We start from the raw sequence: 20,058 nt of genomic DNA on the forward strand, positions 1-20,058 counted from the left end.
AATGTGTCCTAGAGCTCAGATTCCCCAGAACCCTGCACCACTAGGGAAAGAGAGACTGGGAGTATAGATTGACCTGTCAGCACCCATGTTCATTGGGAAAGCATTTACCGAAGCCAGACCTTCCACCTCCTGCATTCCACAATGACCTTGGATCCATACTCTCAAAGGGTTAAAGAATAGGAAAGCTCTCAAGGGAGGGGGTGGGATATGGAATTCTGGTGGGAATTGTGTGAAGTTGTAACCCTCTTATCCTACGGTTTTGTCAGTGTTTCCTTTTTATAAAAAATAAAAATAAAAAAAGATATATATTAGTACCCCACTCCCAGCACCTAAAGTCTTCCTTCACTGTTCATGCATTGGGTTTCCAATGTTTCCTCAACTTCTTCCCTCTCCTTGCCTGCTTCCCTACCCCAGTCCCTGACTTTGCTGCAAGAGACCATATATAGTCCACATTTTACTCTGTATTTTTCCTTTTGTTTCCTTGTTTTTTACGTTCCACCTACAAGTAAGATCATGTGATACTCATCCTTGTCCTTTTGGTTTATCTCACTTAACATGATTCCTTCATGTTCAATCCAAGATGTGGCAACAGAGAATTTCATTTCCTATAGCCAAGTAGTATTCCATTGTGTATATACACCTTACTTAACTATTCATCTGTCTCTCACTGGTCACCTGGGCTACTTCTGAGTTGGGGCTATTATAAATAGTGGTGCTGTGAGCATAGGAATACATAGATTCCTTCAGGTAGATGTTTTTGTTTCATTTGGATAAATTTCAAAGAGAAATTGCTGCATCATAGGATAGATCAATGTCTAATGTTCTGAGGACTCTCCAGACTGTTTTCCATAGAAGTTGAACCAATTTTCACTCTTATCAACAGTGTAGAAATATTTTTTTCTCCACATCCTCACCAGCACTTATTCCTGTCCTTTCTAATATAAATACATTATTATATTATATTATATTATATTATATTATATTATATTATATTGTATTACATTACATTACATTACATTACATTATATTATATTATATTATATTATATTATATTATATTATGAGATGTAGAGATCCAGTGAAGAAGATGAGAGTAGTGCTAAGCTCTGGTTTGTGGTGGTGTTGGGCATTGAACCTGGGACCTAGGAGCCTTAAGCATGAATGTTTTTTGCTTAACCATTATGCTGTCTCCCCAGCCTTAACTACATTGTTCTTCTACATAAAATCTCTAAAATTCAGGTGAGATAAAATCTCCTTTAAGTCCTACCTGAAGTCTCACAGCTTTTCTGCATATTCCTTAGAGAATAGGAAGTCTGTCTATAACATGATTTACAGTTTTGCAGACCTTGATATGCTTTGTGGCTATGTACATTTAATTTGCTTATAAATAAGGAATATTGATATGTAAGTTGGATAATATTCTTCTACTTGTTTTTGCCACTCATGAAAATGTTCTGAAGTTTCTCCATGTTAGTCTATATAGGTCTATCAGTTGATCCTTGCTTTAGCTAATTGTTATGTAGTATTTCTGGATTGACTTTGCAATAGTTTATCAAGCCATTATCCTGTTGATAAACATACAGGTTGTTTACAATTTAATGCTATAACTAACAGTGCTTTGAAATATATTCCCAAATATGAAGTGTCCTTGGCAAATTTGTGAATTTAATTATTCATCTGAAGTATTACTGACATCTGAGAGTCTTGATCCCTTTGTGTGAAATAGTTTATAAGCTTTGACTATCAGCTTTGTGCTGTGTCATAAAGGATTTTATAGACAAGGAATGAAATGAGATCACTATCTTAGAGTCTTAGGAGGCAAATAATTTATTTAAAGCACTATCAGCAGATAGGTACCAATGAGCAGGGGAAGCATCTGTCACTGTAGGAACTAATGAGGGGTATGGAGCATAGACTCACCATTGGGTAAACCACAGGAAAAAAAAATCTGTTGACTTAGTAGCCACAGTTTCCGCTATCTTTGGGTAGGCTTCCTTTTAGCCTCAATCTGATTCTTCACTCATCAGAGGGAGACATTGTTCTTTGGATGATACAAGCTTAAGCGTATCTGTACTTGTATGTGTCCTACAGATCCAAATAGATTTATTTGTGGTCATTAAATATGTTATGAGTGACGGCTTAACTGGTAACAGGAAAGGTTCCTGGTAGCACTTCACACTGTGTTAAGGAATTGATTTTCCATCCTATCTGAGTGTAGACAGGAGCCCATCAGTGGAAACTAACTATTCACTCTACAAGATGACAAAAACCGTCCTTCTGAATTAGATTCACAAGGAGTCAGGTATTTCTGATGATCTTATCACTATAAGACATCTTTACTTTCAATATTATCCGTTAAATCTCATTAGCTTCTTTAGTTCCCTATGTTAGTATATCTGATGTTAGGTCTACAAATCATTTGTGGACCAAGTTAGCAACTGTATTAGTAAAATCCTCATATAAAAGCATTATGTAGCACATAATGTATTTCTTTATTTAGGAACAACAATTTATAAACTAAGACAAACTAATCACCAAACAGAACTCTGCTGCCTCTTTCCCCCGCGGCAGCGCCAAGCATCCTTGAACTCTGGAACTCTGGAACTCTCTTGGGGTTCCTTGGGGCGGGGACAAGCAGGCCCGCGAAACTAGCAGGACTGAACCAATTTTCTTGGCAGGGGGAGAGCTAGAACAACTCAATGTAAAGCATACAACAATTCCCCCTTTTCTTTTTAACTAAATGACCACAGTAAACATCGGGGTATATATGACACTTTGAATTACAGTTTTTGTAAATACAAAAAATAGTACTGCTGGACCATAAGGTAATTCCATTTTTGTTTATCTAAAGACTCTCCATCCAGTCTTCTAAAGGGGTTACACCAGTTCACATTCCTGCCAGTAGTGAAGCAAAATCCCAGGAACTTTTTTATTTTAACAAATAATTTTTATGGGAGAATAATAGTTTGCAATACAGTTGTTGACACGTGTACATTTTATCATTTTTCCATGAGAGGTGTATGTATACCACTCCCACACCCAACCTGAGTTCTTTTATACCATTAAACATGGGACCCCAAAGCCCTTCTCCACCCTCTCATTTCCCTTACTCTCCCCCAGAGTCCTTTGCTTTGGTGCAATATACTACACCCAGTCCAAGTTTCAGCTTGTATTTTCTCTTTCTGCCCTTGTCTTTTAAGTTCCACCTATACATGAGATTATCCTGTATTCATCCTCCTTTTGACTTACCACACTTAACATGATTCCTTTGAGATCATCCCAGATGAGACAAATAAGACTCCACCATTTGAAAAACTGAACAGTATTCCACTGTGTATATATGCCACAACTTGCATACTTACTTACTTTCTTTTTCAAGTTTTCTTTTTTTCAAAAAAAAAAAAAAAGGGAAGAGAGAGAGATAATAGTACCACTTCACCTTCTATGGAGTTCCCGTGGTGTTGCCTTTGTTGTTCTATTAGTGTCAGGATAAAACCCAGGTCCCCACACTTTTATTTATTTATTTATTTATTTATTTATTTATTTATTTATGAAAGGAGACATTAACAAAATCATAGGATGGGGGGGTAACAACTCCACACAATTCCCACCACCCAATCTCCATATCCCATCCCCTCCCCAATAGCTTTCCCATTCTCTATCCCTCTGGGAGCATGGACCCAAGGTTGTTGTGGGTTGCAGAAGGTGGGAGGTCTGGCTTCTGTAATTGCTCCCCTGATGAACATGGGCGTTGACTGGTTGATCTATTTTCCCAGTCTGCCTCTCTCTTTCCCTAGTAGGGTGAGTCTATTGAGTCAGTACTCTCCTGGCCCAAGTGTGTTCTCTTATTTTTAGGTTATTTCTTAGAGATTGAGATCTACAGTAGATAAGATTTCTTAACATCTCAGAATTCTCTTTATAAAGTGGAATATACATTTAACTTAATCCTTGCTTCTTGTGATGAAAACAAAGAAACAAAACTGCACTTCTTGGTTTTGGAGGAGCTTCTTGGGTTTGCCTCAATCAATTTCTAGAGTTCTTTTATTGGCTATTCACTAAAACTCATTGTTCATAATAGGTCACAGATATGGCCAGCTAAGCCAGTTAAAAATGATCAGGAGCTCAAGACCTGTAAAGTCACCTCTTTAGTCAGTCATTAATACCATACAGTCTCAGTGTTTGAAGGTTTCCTTATTTATATCAACTGTTAAGAATTTTCTCAGAAATCATTTTACATAAATCAATAGAATAGCAAGAGAATGAAAATGTATCTCTGAAAAAGACATTTCTCTAGCCCACTCCACCCTGGGCCAAATATTTGGTAACTGCCAGAGTCAACACAATTTGTTGTTAGATTTCAAGCCAACCTGATGTGGTCAACAGTGGTATTGAGGTTGAGTGATTTCCTCTCTTTATTTATTCTCATTTTGTCTTCAGCCTTGGCACCTGAAAACCCATGGCTAAGCTAGTAATTTCAAACTTTTATTTATTTATTTATTTTGCTATTTTTCTTGATCGGTCAATCCAATCTAGAGGTAGGGCTTGAAGGTGGTGGAAATGACACATGTGGAACACAACTATAGAACAAAATTTGAAATCTTGTACAATAGATTATGAAATCCCAGTGGGCAGAAATATGATCACATTTGACTATGGGGCCAATAAATTCTTTCCCAAGGTGAATTTGCTTTACAGTTCACTGATGGCATGCATAGCTTCCCACCTCAGAGGAAATAAATTGTTCCTTACCAGGCAGTGGAATTTTCTAATAGCTATCAGATAGGGTTTCCTTCTGGTCCATTCCTCTCTTGTTTAAGTTGGATAAGCAGAGCTCAAACCATGTTGCTGCCATCTCCTGTGTTTTTCATGGGGTGAACAATGTGTTTGCCTTTTTTTTTTTGTCCAGAAAGAAACTAGTATTCCTCATATGTATGCTTTATGGTTGACATGGAATTATTGGAGATAGTTTTCTATGTTTATTTATAGGACTAAAATAAATGCAAAACTTGGACAAGGAATTCATTTGGTTCTCATTTGAAACTTCTGATGCAGGGAAGGAGGGCAATGGAAAGGTGAAAGGCATTTTTCAGAATAAAAGAATGGAGAACATGAACCTGGAAAAGATAATGATGAAATCCCCAACTCATGCAAAAGTGAAGGAAAATAGGGGAGAGCAACTGAAAACTTGCTGAGATGTCACAGAAAAATGGGAATCAACTGAAAAACTGCAATGAAATGCTCCTCTGCTCTCTGAATACTCAGAAAGTATATCCTAACACTAAAATATCCAGTTTGCATTACTTGAGGTGCGATTATATGTAATTAGGAGTCATGGTACTTCTTTTTTTTTTTTTTTCTAAATTTCATTAGTGATTTAATATTGATTTACAAAATCACAAGATAACAGGGGCATGATTTCTCACTGTTCCCACCACCACAGTTCTGTATCACCATTCCCTCTATTGGAAGCAGTTCTCTTAAGGTTGCAGATATGGGTTAACTATTATTTCTATATATATATATCCATTTTTTTCCCTCCAAGGTCCCTTCTTCTTTTCTCTTCCAAGTCAAACCTATGCCTATTATTACTTCAGAATGCCCCTTCCTTTTTCAGAGCCCTCTGGTCATCTTCTCCTAGTCATTTCTTCCACTTTGGGAGTATGGACCAAAATTCTTATTGGGGTGCAGAAGATGGGAGCTCTGGCTTCTATAATTGCTTTTCCCCTGGACATGGGCATTGGTAGGTCGATCTCTACTCTCAGCTTTTCCTAGTGGGGTAGGGCTCTGGAGAGGTGAGTCTCTCTGCCCAGGGAAGTCAGGACCATAGTATTTCTTCCACATGGAACATACTGGTTTAATGAGATGTGAGGATGAACAGATCTATTTTAGGAACATCTTCAAAATCATTGACAGCTATTTCTGCCACTCTTCTGTTGTTCTGTTCTTTGAATGAATGGTGGCAGATTGGGAGATTCTCCTGCCCAATGTATGAGAAGTCCCTGGCTTCCATGGCAAGTATCGGTTGCCAGTAGTTAACTTACTTATTCAGATGGTTACACCCTTGGCACAGAACCGAGTGAATTTATTTTTACTCATGTTGAATGAGTTTGGCTATCCTGTATCATAACCAAATGGCTAAATAAGGACAATGTAAGGAACATAGACTTATTGACAAATATAGTAAGTGTATTTATGTTAGCACACTCCCAAAAGTGATTGCCTTGAAATTGATTAGGTCTTCCTTGCAATTACAAGGCTATGTTTCAGTTTCCCCAAGTATATTTGTATTTTAATAAGTTCTTCATTTTACAAAGGAGAACCCGACACAGTTTCTCATGGACTGGCATGATTTTTAAAAATTATATTTAAAATAGAGTTAGAGTAACATTTACACTGCTACTGTTCCCTTCCATGGTTGTTTTTAGTATATTTTATATACCTTTAGCATCAGAAATAATCTGTCATGCAAAGTTTGTGAGAGATGCTGGAGGAAGGTTGGGGATGGAAGAAGGATGGAAAACATGAATGGACAGAAGTTAAAAAAAAAAAAAGGAGGATTTCATTGATAATCTGTGATAAGAGAGTTATTTTTAGACTTTGAAGTACATAAAAGTCCCCCAGCAGAACCACTTTATAAAAATGTATATTCCTTAACCTCACTTCCAAGAAATTTCAGTTTAGTAATCAGTATTTTCGACAAGCACCCCTTGGTGATTTTGACGTAGGTAATCCACAGGCCTTATGCTAAGAAATGTTGTTATGGAAACTGAATGTGAATAATGTTTTACTTTGCAAAGCATGAAAGTGAGTGTATCAGTTGCTATAGATGTTTCCCAGAGTTACAGTCATCATTCTCCATGGAGGATAGTTATATATAGATTCATGTTGCAAGCTAGTGAGGAAGCAAGCTGATAGGCCATGTCTTCTTTCAGAGGAACCCAAGAACATAGTGACCCTTGAAATGCCAGTATATTTTTTCTCCCACAGGTAACTTTATCATTAAAAACCTAACATTTTCTTTTTCATAAGGTTCTTTGCTTTTCTTCAGTCATATTAACCACGTCTCATGATTTTGTGCAGATAACAAGAAAATATGTAAATCATAAATATGAACTTCATAGAAGCTTCCTCTTCTAGGATTTGTGTGAGGAGGTGCTTTCTCAAGGTGGGGATGCTATAAAACTACACCTCCTACTGTTCTCCGCCTGTCCTTTCTTCTTTCTGACTTGTATTTTTTGCAAAGATGAACATTTTGAAACCTTGTCTGATCTTTCACTCCAGTCACCTCCTCACAGAACATTCAAAGGAGACAGAGGGTGGGTGCAGGCTCTGTTGTTTGTACAGCAATGCCCAGCTCAGCCTGTGTATCTAGATGAGGTGGTATTCACTATGTTCTGCATGAGCATTTATAAGGACCTTATGTGAAAATAAAGAGTTCTCTGTCAATTACTTTACGTGTGGCTGAACTACCTTACGTTATGTCTTTGGCAATCATAAAATATCTTTCACCCTGCACCATCCTTGGCTTCTACACTGAAGCAAATGTCTATTTATTTTGGCTTTGTATATTTATTGCTAGTAGAGGAATGAGCAGAAAGCTCCAAATAAGCCCTGTCATTGTCCAAATAGGAAACTGAAATGACTTATGAGCAGTTTTATTTGGAGGCTTCTTCTGCTTTTGTGAGTCTGTGATCCAGTAGTGCTCAAATAGTGGTCTCTGATTTGGAAAGATTTCATTTAGGATGCTGGCAACTGGATGTGGATGGGGAGGATATCTTATTGGCAAGGCCAGATGGCAGCAAACTCTTGAATTCTAAGTCCCACTTTGCTTAAAGGTGCCTGAGGAATAGCAGCCTACTGACAGCTTGAAGTATGGTGCACTGCATAATTGGCTTCCTCATTTAGTAATTTGTCTGCTTTCTTTCCTCTTCCTCTGCTTCCTCTCTTCTTGTAAACTGATAGCCTTCTGCCTCTTCAATAGACTGATAGAGAGTCCCTGGAGCAATGGCAAAAGGGAGGGGGTGGCCAGAGCCCCAGGTGGAGGGTCATTTGGAAAACTGACACAGAAAATATCTACTCCACCCCACCTCCAATTTTTTTCTCTGATTACCAGTCTTGATTTTAGTCTCTTTCATTTCCTCTTTATCTTTCATTGCCCCTCTTATCATGCCATATTCAAATTTTATCACTCTTTTATGGACAGCCTTTCCTGTTTTCTCTCCTTTTCCTACCCTTTCATTTTTCTTTATTTCTCTTATTGCCATCATGTTTGGCTTGTCTTCTTTATTTTTACAAATGATTTGGTTAAATTCAGTTCAAAAAAGGGAAAGGAAATTATATCATATTTATTTGGGTTCATAGAACTTTTTCTTTTTCTCTCTTTCTTTTCCTTCCTTCCTTTTTTCCTTCCTTCCTTCCAAAACAAATTAAAAAACCCATTTCCAGCTCTTTCTGGAACCTTCATCCCCTCAAATGTGTTTGTCTTTAGGTGTCGGAAGTCCCAAGACATAACAACTCTGCTTCATTGAAAGTACAGATGTACCACTCAGAGCTAAACCTTAGACCTGGGGAGTGCTGTCTGGTTTCACTTAAGTCATTTTGTTTTCCAGGTGGAATTCAGATTATTTTGTTTTAAACTTAGAAGCAGACCTGACCGTGGTGCTGGAAGAGTTAATTCAAATGTTTAAACCTGCCTGCAGTCAGAAGATGCAATATGAATGCTTACTAGCTCCTCAAAGTGTTTTCTCCAGGGGTTAGGCCATCTTGATTCAAGGGTAGATCAAATGTAGAAAAGCATTCCTGCTTCTGCCTCATGCTAGGCCAGCTCGCTTCTCAGTGCAAGGCATCTTGAAGGGAACACTAGTGGCAAGAGAGAAAAAGGGTACAGCTACTGCAGTCCCCCATCTTCCCCACTTGTCTTCTTTTAGTTCTCATCTACAAAGGACACTTATGCTTGTTTTGGAGTAGAAGATAGATTCTGGAATCCACATGTTCACATTAACACCACAGTTGCATCAATTGTGTGAATTTAGGAGATTATTCTTCTTCTCAAACCTCAGTTTCCACATGGATTTCTAAGAGAAAACTTAATGTCTTTTTTTCTTCCGAGATCAGATGAGATCGGGCGTGTTCAAGATGGTATGGCCTTAGACGTCTTTTTTTCTATGTAATGACATCCTTAGGATCTAATACACATGGCATATAGTAGACTATTAATAATAATAATAGTTATTATTTCAGGGATATAGTGGCTAAGTATAGCAGTTTCATACTTGAGTCCTGGTTCAGCTTCTAATAGTACCATTCACAGTGAACTTGGGAAAGTTACTTCATCTTTCATGCTCAATTTCTGTAACTGGAAAGGATTTATATGAATTTTCTAAGGCTGACTAATAGCTTAACTCAAACTGGATGATCTAAAATAACAAAAAGAGAAAGAGAAAAAAAAAAAAAGAAAAAAAGGAAAGGAAGAAAGAACAGAAAAAGTATTCCCTCATAATTTCGAAAGCCAGAACTCTAAAATCAAGGTGTCAGAGAGCTGTGCATCTGAAGCATCTAGAGGAGACTCTTCCTGCCTCTGGAGGCACAGGTGTCTGTTGGCTTGTGTCTGTATCATTACAGTCTTCACTTCCATCTTCACATGTCTTTCACCTCTTTGTATTTTCTCCTCTCCTGCCTTCATTAGTGGACACACATCACTGAATTTAGGACCTACCTGAATAATCCAAAATGACTTCATCTGGAGATCTTTATTGTTTTTATCATCTTATTGAGGGGCAAATTGTTTAAGGTATGGTTATTGACATGTATACAATTTCTCATCTTCCCATGGTAGTTGTTTACAGAACATATTCATCCCCAATTTAGGTCCTTTTTCCCCATCATACCAGTACTCCAGTGACCTCTCTAGCACCCTTCCCCATTCTCCCTCAGGGGCCTCTGCATTGCTTCAATTGGAGGTCTTTAACTTAATCAAATATGCAAAAAATTATCATTTCCCCAAATAAAATCATATTTATAGGCTCTGGGAGTAATATCACGGGCATATCTTTTTAAAAATTTTTATTTATCATTATTTTTTAAATCCAGAGCACTACTCAGCGCTAGCTTATGGTGGTGCAGGGGATTGAACCTGGAACTTCAGAGCATCAGGCATGAGAGTCTCTTTGCATAACCATTATGCTATCTCCCCTGCCCATTTTTTAAAATTATTTGTAAAATGGAAACACTGACAAAAACCATAGAATAAGGGGGGTACAACTTCACATAATTCCCACCACCAATCTCCATATCCCATCTCCTCCCCTGATAGCTTTTCTATTTTGTATCCCTCTGGTAGTAGGAACCCAGGGTCATTATAGGGTGCAGAAGGTGGAAGGTATGGCTTCTGTAATTGCTTCCCCATTGACTGTGGGCCTTGGCACATCAATCCATACTCCCAACCTGTCTCTCTCTTTCCCTGGTGAGGCAGGGCTCTGGGAAGGCTGGGCTCCAGGACACAGTGATGGGGTCTTCTGCCCAGGGAAGTCCAGTTGGCATCATGGTAGCATCTGGAAACTGGTGGCTGAAAGAAGAGTTAATATATAAAACCAAGAAAATTGTTGACTAATCATGAACCTAAAGGCTAGAACATTGTAGATGAAGATTTAGGGGTCTATTTTGTAGATAGTTAGTAGGCCTATTTTAGTTATATTCCAAAGATCCCATGACTATACTAGTTTTTTTTTTCTTTTTCTTTCCTGAGCATGACATCTGATATGGAAGTGGATCCAATTTACTGTCTGGGGAGATGATGTCATGGCTGGAAAAATGACCAGAAAGCTGGATCAGGAAAGAGAGTAGCTTGTACAAATATTGTAGACTGTAAACCCCATCGATTTGATGTGATCTGGGGCCCATATTCAGCTTAGGAGTCTGTGTGACCGCTGCATCCCTCTAGATCTGAGCTCACATTCTGTGGTCATGAGTAGGAACATTCCAAGCTGCCCCAATTTCAGGACCCATCTTCCTCAGGTGTAGCATAGAGTGTATTGTTCAGCCTCCCTTCTGAGGATGGAGTATTCTCTACCATTGTTGATCCAAGTTGAGGGCAAGGTCCTATGGGGGTCCACAAAGGGGTCTGGTGTGTTGTTCCTGATAGAGATGACTAATAACAACGGACAGAGGGATCTATTCCAGGTCTAGGCCCATCGTGTCTGTTTGGGAATCTCAGGACTCCCCGACTAGTGCACCAGCTGATGGGGTGGCCTGATAGTGACTAAAGAGTCATCCTTAAAGTATGCCAGTCTCTTCCCCTTGCTCAGCTTTTGCAGTCCTTGCTTTGATAAGGAGTGAGTGAGGGAAGTGTAATAGGAAGTAGGTGAGGAAGGTATCTAAGTCTAAATAGACACTATTTTATTTGGAACTTTATGGTGTCTTTTTAGGTCTTTCTACTTCCTTGCTGCATATACTGACTCACTGAAGACTATTGTGTACTTTTGCTTTCTGGTATATATTTTGCCCTAATTTATGGATACATGTGAGCATATGCCCTATCTCATGGGACCTTGTCTATATCTAGGTTTTGGGACTTTGTTAGGAAGTGGACCACCCAAAGTGGAATTAGAGAGTCCTATGAAAGGAAAGGTCCCACCCGAGAAATGAGGCTAAAGGATTGACATTCCATGCCTGCCGTATCAGGACACAGTCTGAAGTGAAGCATGCTGAGGTGGTATTCATTGCCTTGATTAGGTTGGGATCAGCAGATGCAATATCATTTGATATGAATTGAGAGAAGCATACAGGAAAGTGAACCCCACCCTAGAGGTTCCAGGACTGGGGGAAATATAGACTCTATAGAGGAAGTGGTAGGTTTCTGCTGTCTTAGAGATAGAAGGCAATAGATAGTTATTGCTATAATTAAATTATTTGGCAATTGAGTTAACTTTGGAAATCCCACTGTTAGGATTTGCTGCATCATACACAACATCACAATAATTTATGTCCTTTGACACTATTTATATATAGCCGTGTCTTATAGAGTAAAGCGACTGGTTGCTTCTGTTTTCCCTCATCTAAGCTTTTAGGAGAATCAACATTACAAAGACTCAGCCTATGTTCTGTGCATTAAAAGTTTAAGACATTCAATCAAATTTCCCCTCTCATATTAATTAAATAATGATTTATATGACTACAAGTTAATAGGAGTTTACATAAACACCATTCCCACCACCAAAAGACTGTGACCCATCCCATCCCCCTCCCCCTCAGTGAAGCTGAACATCCACCTTTACCCTCCACCCAGAAATTTTAACTTTTTAACTTTGGTGCCCTACTTCTCCTGCCCAATTCTAAACTTTTTTTTGGGGGGAGAGGCATATTTTTTTACTTGCACCATCCAACACACTACATGGTTATTAGGATTAATAGTTAATTTATGTAAATTGATAAAAGGAGTGTTTTTCCTGTAATGAGAGTGAAATGAGTGCTTTAAAAAGAGATTATTTTTGTGAGTGGAAGGAGAGAAGCAGAGAATCACGCTGACACATGGAATGCTGAAGACTGAATTCAGGAGCTTATGCTTGAGAACTCAGTGCTCTATCCATTGCAGTACATGCTCTTTTTAGACCTCATACTCTTAATAAAAGTGTATGTAAAATACTTCACTGTCTGGCACACAGTGAACACTTAGTGAATGTTACTACTCATTATGTAAGCCAAACTTGTATTCATCTACTGTTCCAGCTGAAGGCCTAGCTATCCTATTCTGAATGCTAGTTATATATAGTTAGTATATAAAAATAATATATAATAAATGATATAAAGAAGGAAGAATGTAGGAAAGGCCTTTCCATTGTTCATGCATGCATTATTAGAGTTTTTTAAATTTTTATTTAATTGGTGCTAACATCATGTTCATCTCAGGCAGAAACAAACGTTGTATACTGAGCTTCCTGACAAGTTGCTGGAGAATGAGTTTCCTCTGGAAGAGGTCAAAGAAAACAGCCCACAGCCAAAACCAAATTTTTGTTTGTGGTTTCAGAAGCATGAAAGATCAGTTTTAGTTTTTAGCAAAATTTTCAGTTCAAAGATTTGGGGTTTGGTTTTTCTAGAGAGCTTTCTTGTGTTTTGTTTTGTTTTTATAATTTGTTGGGATCTGGTAGAGAAGAAAAGGGCATCAATCTTGTCTCAGACTCTGACAGGCTCTTGGTCTTGTGGTGATGCCAGGCTGCTGGTGGCAGGGGTGTTGGGGGAGGGTGTGGGCAGTATTGGCCCAGGCAGGGTGCTGCTGGAGCTGAGGCCTGAGGCAGGGGCCTATGGGCAGTGGTCCCACAGGGTGCATTAACCTCAGAGAACAGCATAGCTGGCCCTGTTGTCATGACAACAGCAGACCTTGCCAGTAGACCCAAGGAAGGAATTAAATAGAAGGAAATTGCTGATGCCCTCAGAAGTAAAAAGAAATTTTATAAAGGAGGCTTCTCAGGAATCCTTGGACATCTCATTGACCTCCACACTCATGTTGAACATGTTAGCAAGGAACATTTTTGGGAGTGGAGGTGGGAGGCATGCCCTGCCCACAGAATGTCCCTCAGAGAAAGAAGGCTACACACAAGAGACGTGAATTGTTCCTGACTGGGCCTAAGACAGAAGTGCCACTTAAACTGTGTCAGCATGGGCAGTGATGACCTCTTTTATCTTCCTGCTCATCCCACATCTGTTGAGTTTGCCCCTATGGGACACAGTGACCTGGAAACTCACACAGAGCCCTGTTTCAGAATAGACTGTATAGAAAATAAACATGTGGGATAAATAAAGCACAGGGCAGGAAGTAATGGTTTTTAAAGAGTTACCAGGAAAACCACGGGTGAGGTCAAGTTCAGAAACCGTTCGGCTTTCAGAGGCCTTTCGTCCTGACATCACTCAGATTGCTCAATAGAGACCTCCGAGTGGAGCAGTTGCTTTTGGAGTTTGCCCAGTACTCAGTGCACTACCAAGCAGAAGAGCCCTGACCTACTTTCTTTCTTCCTTTTTAAAAGAAAGTTTTCCTGCTTGTTGTGAGGCCTCTAATGTGGCAGTGAGCTTGAAATAGTTTTATTTTTCTATTAACTCTGTCAGATTTAATAGAGCCAGCCTCCCACAAGGTTGTTTAGGGGTAGGACCTGAGCAAGACCCTTTGCACAGTCAGACCAGTCCTGCCACTTTCAAGGCTCAGGCTGCATTCCGGGGTACTATGATTTCATATTTAGTTCTCTGGCCTAGGGAAAAGGGATAAAATGGGCCCTTTGAGCTGATGAACAAAAGATTACACAGGTGCACCAGTGGCTTTCCTTTGTGCGTAAGACTTCTTGCCATTGTTTTCAATACATTATTATTATTATTATTATTATTATTGGTGGCAAGGTACTGTGCACCTTATTGATAGTACATGACAAGACAGGGTTCCCCAAGCTGCTCCCCTTCTTCAGGAGGTCTGGGATGGAATCTTGAGGTCAGGAGATCCTCGATGTTGGATGAGTGAGAAAGGATGCCCCAGCAGCAGAGGGGCCTCTCTTCCTCTAAGCTCTCTCTCATGGGCAGGTGGCCCAGAGGTTCTTATTCTTTGAAAGCTATGGAGGGTATCAGGTTCACCACTCTGTTCTTGTAGCCAGACTCATTGTCATACTAGGAGATAAGCTTGTCAAGGTGGTCATTAAGAGCAGTGCCTGTACTGCCATCTAAGGTGGAAGAGTGGGTGTCACTATTAAAGTTACAGAAGACAACCTGGTCCTCAATGTAGTCCAGATTGCCCTTGAGAGGGTCTTCTGATGCCTGCATCACCACCTTCTTGAAGTCATCATATTTGGCTACTTTCTCCAGGTGACAGGTCTGATCCGCAACAGTTATGTTGCAGGTAGGCTGTACATGGAAGGCCATACCTTTGAGGTTCCTGTTGAACTCAAGAATAACCTTGTTCCTGGCCTTAGCATCACCAGTGGAGGTGAGGATGATGTTCTGTGTGTCCCCCTCCCCCTGCACCCCTGCTGGGAAATTGTGCAGATGCAGTCACAGCCTCCATGTTGTCCCCTCAGGGCATTGTCAATTCCTCCCCCCCATAGTTGGAGTGCTTTGTTTACTCCTCCCCCTTCCCATTATCCTATCCCCGAGTGCCTTGTTTCCTAGCCAATCACGGCCCGACTTTCTCCCATAAAAGCCCTTCTTCTTCCACCCCTCGCTCTCTTGCCCACTTTTCACCTTGGTGAACGGAAGGCTGCTGCCCGTGGTGGGAGGCAGCCATTTGTGCTAGCTCCATGTGGCCCGAACTGCTGCACTCTCACCCAACTCTGAGGTGCCTGAGCAAGTAAAGAATTGTGTTCCCTCTCCACTCCAGATCTCCTCTTTCTGTCCTCTGTGTCGCAGCCCGAGACACCCCCTCCACACACGGTTGTGCTATAGCTTCTAAAGTGGCCATCCATGGTCTCCTGGGTGGTAGTGATGGCATGGACTATGGTCATGAGTTTCTCTATGATGTTGAAGTCATTGTAGATGACTTTGGCCAGGGGTGCCAAGCAGATGGTGGTATAGGAGCAATTGCTGACAATCTTGAGGGGATTGTCATACTTCAGACCCATCACAAACTTGGGGCATCAGCAGAAGGGGCAGAGATGATAGATCACTCAGTTGGCTCTACCCTTCAGCTGAGCCCTGGCCTTCTTCAAGGTAGTGAAGACCCCAGTGGACTCCACAGTGTACTCAGCACCAGAATTTCCTCTTTTGATGTTGGTGGGGTCTTGCTCCTATATGGGCTTCCCACTGATTCCCTCCCCAGGGGCTTTGCCCACAGTCCTGACCTCTGCCCCAACTTCTAAAATAGTACTTAGTATTCAAATATTACTTGAGTGAATGGATAGTTTTCAAAGTTGTAGACTTTCTAAAATGCTTCCCAAGAGAAAAGAGATTGAAAATCTTCAAAACTAACAGTTTTCTCTTGGCCTACTGACCCTGATTTTAAAAACAGACTATGCCCAGGTTATACTTTTTGGTCAAGATCAGACATGGTAGAATATGGTGGGTTGCAGTTGGAGCTACCTACTAGGATAGTTTCTGCTGTTAACTGGACTCCAATTAAATCATTAGGACATTTTCTAGCTTGCTTAGCAAAAAATTCCTATGATAGAGTTGTTCTAGTGTTGGTTAATGATGGTTAATAGGGGCCAGCAAAATAATCCACTTGATTAGTGAACTGCTTTGCCATGCACAAGACCCAAGCTCAAACTTGCCCCCCACTGCCATTGCATTGAAGGAAGCTTCAGTGTTTTGGTTCAACTCCCCCCCCCCCCCGTCCCCCTGCCACACACACACACCCTACTTCTCTGACTCACTCTATCGGGGTGGGGGGGTGGGGCAGGGGGGTGGTGGTAGTTAATGACTCAAATTCTACCCATCATTTCAATCTACCTTTCTTTGTGTATAACTTTTCTCCTTAGGTTTATCCTTTTGTGTCTTAGGATGACTGAAAAGTTAGAAAAGAAAACAACCTTTTCTTTTTTCTTTTCTTAGGTGTAAAATAAGGTTTTCACAAGAGTTTCCCTTATGTATTACTGGCCAGAATTACAGCAATGTGTATACCTAAAAAAGGTCACCGTCAAGTGATAGTCAACAAATATGTCCTCCTTTATTTGGTATATGCTCATAAGAATTTATCTTCAGAGAAAGATAATGTAGAAAGGCATGTATTTCCCTAATGCATCTACCTTCTAGGTACTTGCATTAAATAGGGGGTGCTGGGTTCTATTACAAAATGAATAACCTTTCAGACTGTGGTGCTACTCAAAGAAAAATCACTCAGTCATCAAATGATAGTCTTGGAGACATCCTTAGAAACCTAATTAAATAACCTTTGGTATGAAGTTAGCAAAAAGCAGAGGATCACAGGAAAACTTAGATGATAGTAGAAAAGGGAGATGCAAGTAGAAGTGATAAAGAAAAAAAGTACAAAGTGTATATCTTTTTTGGTAGTTTTTCACATAAAGGAATAGAAGTCACGTGATTTTTCCCCTCCCAGTTACCTCAGTTGCCTTCTACTCTAGCAGTTTTGAAAATTCTACAAGTACTCAATGAACATCTACTGTATTCTTGATTCTGATCCAGAATTCCATTTTATCCAAGCAGCGTTTCACTCAGTCTTGAACATTCCTCATTCTTAAAGATTTCCAGGATATGCTGTCTATAATCCAAGAGGCCTTTTTATGATTTCAAAGGGAACTTTTTTTTTTTGCCAGCGGGATACTAAAGAAAAGAATAAACCCTCTGTGTATCATAATATATTTGGTTTGTGACTAACCTCTGAGAGTCTGTGGCCTGACCAAGTATATTTTTCAGGAGGATACAAAAAACTTAACTTCTGGGTTACACCCTAACTAGGTTTCCTCTTTTTTTTTTTCTTGAGTGCAATTCATCACAAATTTACTTAGTAAGAAAAACATAACCTTGTTATCTTCTCTAGACTTGATTCTAAGACAGCATTTCATGTGTGTTTAATCAACATTATACTTCCTCTGCTCACGAGTAAATTGCACTTATTTTCTTTTGCTTAAGTAAAATACTATGGGAGTTAGCCCTTATGAAGACTTAATTAATTAATTAAAAGGAAACATTGACAAAAACCATAGGATAAGAGGGGTACAACTCCACACAGTTCCCACCACCAGAACTCTGTATCCCATCCCCTACCCTGATAGCTTTCCTATTCTTTATCCCTTTGGGAGTATGGACACAAGGTCATTGTGGGATGCAGAAGTGGAAGGTCTGGCTTCAGAAATTGCTTCCTTGCTGAACATGGGCATTGACAGGCTGATCCATACTCCTAGCCTGCCTCTCTCTTTCCCTATTAGGGTGGAGCTCTGAGGAAGTGGAGCTCCAAGACACACTGGTGGGGTTATCTGTCTAGGGAAGTCTGGTCGGCATTCTGCTAGCTTCTGGAACCTGGTGGCTAAAAAGAGAGTTAACATAGAAAGTGAAACACATTTTTGACTAATCATGGACCTAAAGACTGGAATAGTGCAGATGAAGAGTTGAGGGGGTCATCCATTTTGTAGACAGCTAGTAGGCATATATTATATTCCAAAGTACCAGTCCCTGTTCAGGTGCCAGATGCTGGGCTAGCTTCACAGGTGGGAGACAGACGACCAGGGACTCATGGCTGATCTGGGAACACAGTTCCGTCTTTATTGATGAGCGGGAATGCAATCAATCTAATCTCCATTCATTAGAAAATCCTGTCCTTTATATCTCCTAAGGCAGAAGTGTCAGGAAGAGGAGGTATGTAGGATAGGGAGTGGGGAGAAGGAAAAAACGCATGAACCAGTGGGGATTAAACGGTGGAAAACAGGATGTGACTAGGAGAGGGGGTGGAGTAGAAAAAGAGTGCGAACCAGTGGGGATTAAACCAATGCGGGTTTCAAACAAAACAATTATTATGTAAATAGACCACAGTGTTAAGCAATGCAAGCAAACCTAACGTGATGATCAAAACAGAAGGGGTCTTAGAAGCAGAATTAGAAGCAGACCAACACCAAAGGGCTTGTGGCTATAGTTTTTTTTTCCCCCTGAGTCTGAAATCTGATATGCAGGTGGATCCAAGTTATTCTCTAGGGAGATGATGTCATGGCTGGAAAAGGAACAGAAAGCTGGATCAGGGAAGAGAGTAGCTCCCTAATATGGGAAAGGGGTATAAATATTGCTGACTGGAAACCCCATTGATTTGATTTGGTCTGGGGCCCATATTCAGCTTAGGAGCCTATGTGACCTCTGCATGCATCCCTCTAGATCTGAGCTCATATTCTGTGGTCATGAGTAGGAACATTCCAAGCTGCCCCAATATCAGGACCCATCTTCCTCAGGTGTAGCATAGAGTATGTTGTCCATCCTCTGAAGGGAGGATGGAGCATTCTGTACCAGTGTTGATCCAAGTTGAGGGCAAGGTCCTATGGGGGCCCACAAAGGAGTCTGTTTTTTTGTTCCTGATAGAGATGACCAATAACAAGGCAAGAGAGATTTATTTGAGATCTAGGCCCATCATGTCTGTTCGGGAATGTCAGGACTCTCCGAATAGGACCCCAGTGAAGACTTTTTTTAATTTTTACTTCCTACATGTGTTTTTGAAAAGATTGGTAACCTGGAATCCCTATAGCGTGACCTCTTTCATTGCATCACAGGACAATACTTACTGGATTGTACCAGTTTAATCTAATCTAATCTAATCTAATCTAATCTAATCTAATCTAATCTAATCGTGTCTTTATGGTTGATTGCCATTTAGTTTTTTTATATTATTATGAAATATTTTAGCCCACACAAATAGTATAACAAACTTTCATTTAGTCCCCACTCATATTGACACATGTGCTAACAGTTTGTCATACTCCCTTCAGATCATTTTTTTTTAAGACATGAAACATTATACCTAAAGTCTTCCCTCAAAGAAACTATTAACTGACAGTTGATGTGCATCACTGGCATGCATGCTTTGTATTGCTCATTGTATCCAATTGTTCATGTAACAATATAATGTTATTTGTATGTTAATAATCTATTTAAATTGTATTATTCTGTGCATAGCCTTTTGAAATATGCTTTTATTTTGACATTATGCTTTGCAGATTTATTCATTAATTCAATAGATCTGCTTCATTTTGCCTATTGCTAGTTGTCCAGTTTGAGTATATGAATATAATAGAATTTGTTTAATAACTATTTTATTGATAGATTTAAAACAAATAGATGTTTTATAGTAAGCAATTCTTACTGATATAACTGATCAATACCTTACCTGAGGAAAACATTTAACATACATAATAGTTAAGACCCTACTAAAAATTATATCATATTAGTACAGGCCAGCATTATACAAAAGAAGAGTTAATTGGACTTTGACAGTTTAAGAATAATTAAAAATATGAATAACAAAATAAAATGTAGTTCTTTGATAGATATTTTTGCCTTCTTTTCTTTTTGAAAGTTTTAACATATAATCATAATGCCAAACTGGAATTCTTGTATACATATATGAAATTTTTGTTATATATAGGTAGATATATGTATC

At 39.6% G+C, this 20,058-nt stretch overlaps 2 pseudogenes; one reads left to right on the top strand and one right to left on the bottom strand.

The window, feature by feature from the left end:
• Nucleotides 1–13,987, top strand: part of LOC103109887 (pre-mRNA-splicing factor 18-like) — a 90,469-nt pseudogene extending 76,482 nt beyond the window's left edge.
• Nucleotides 13,988–14,639: 652 nt separating this feature from the next.
• The window catches only part of LOC103109888 (glyceraldehyde-3-phosphate dehydrogenase-like), a 114,390-nt pseudogene continuing 108,971 nt past the window's right edge, over nt 14,640–20,058 (bottom strand).

This window comes from Erinaceus europaeus, chromosome 2 (assembly GCF_950295315.1).
Source record: "Erinaceus europaeus chromosome 2, mEriEur2.1, whole genome shotgun sequence".
Classification (NCBI taxonomy): Eukaryota; Metazoa; Chordata; class Mammalia; order Eulipotyphla; family Erinaceidae; genus Erinaceus; species Erinaceus europaeus.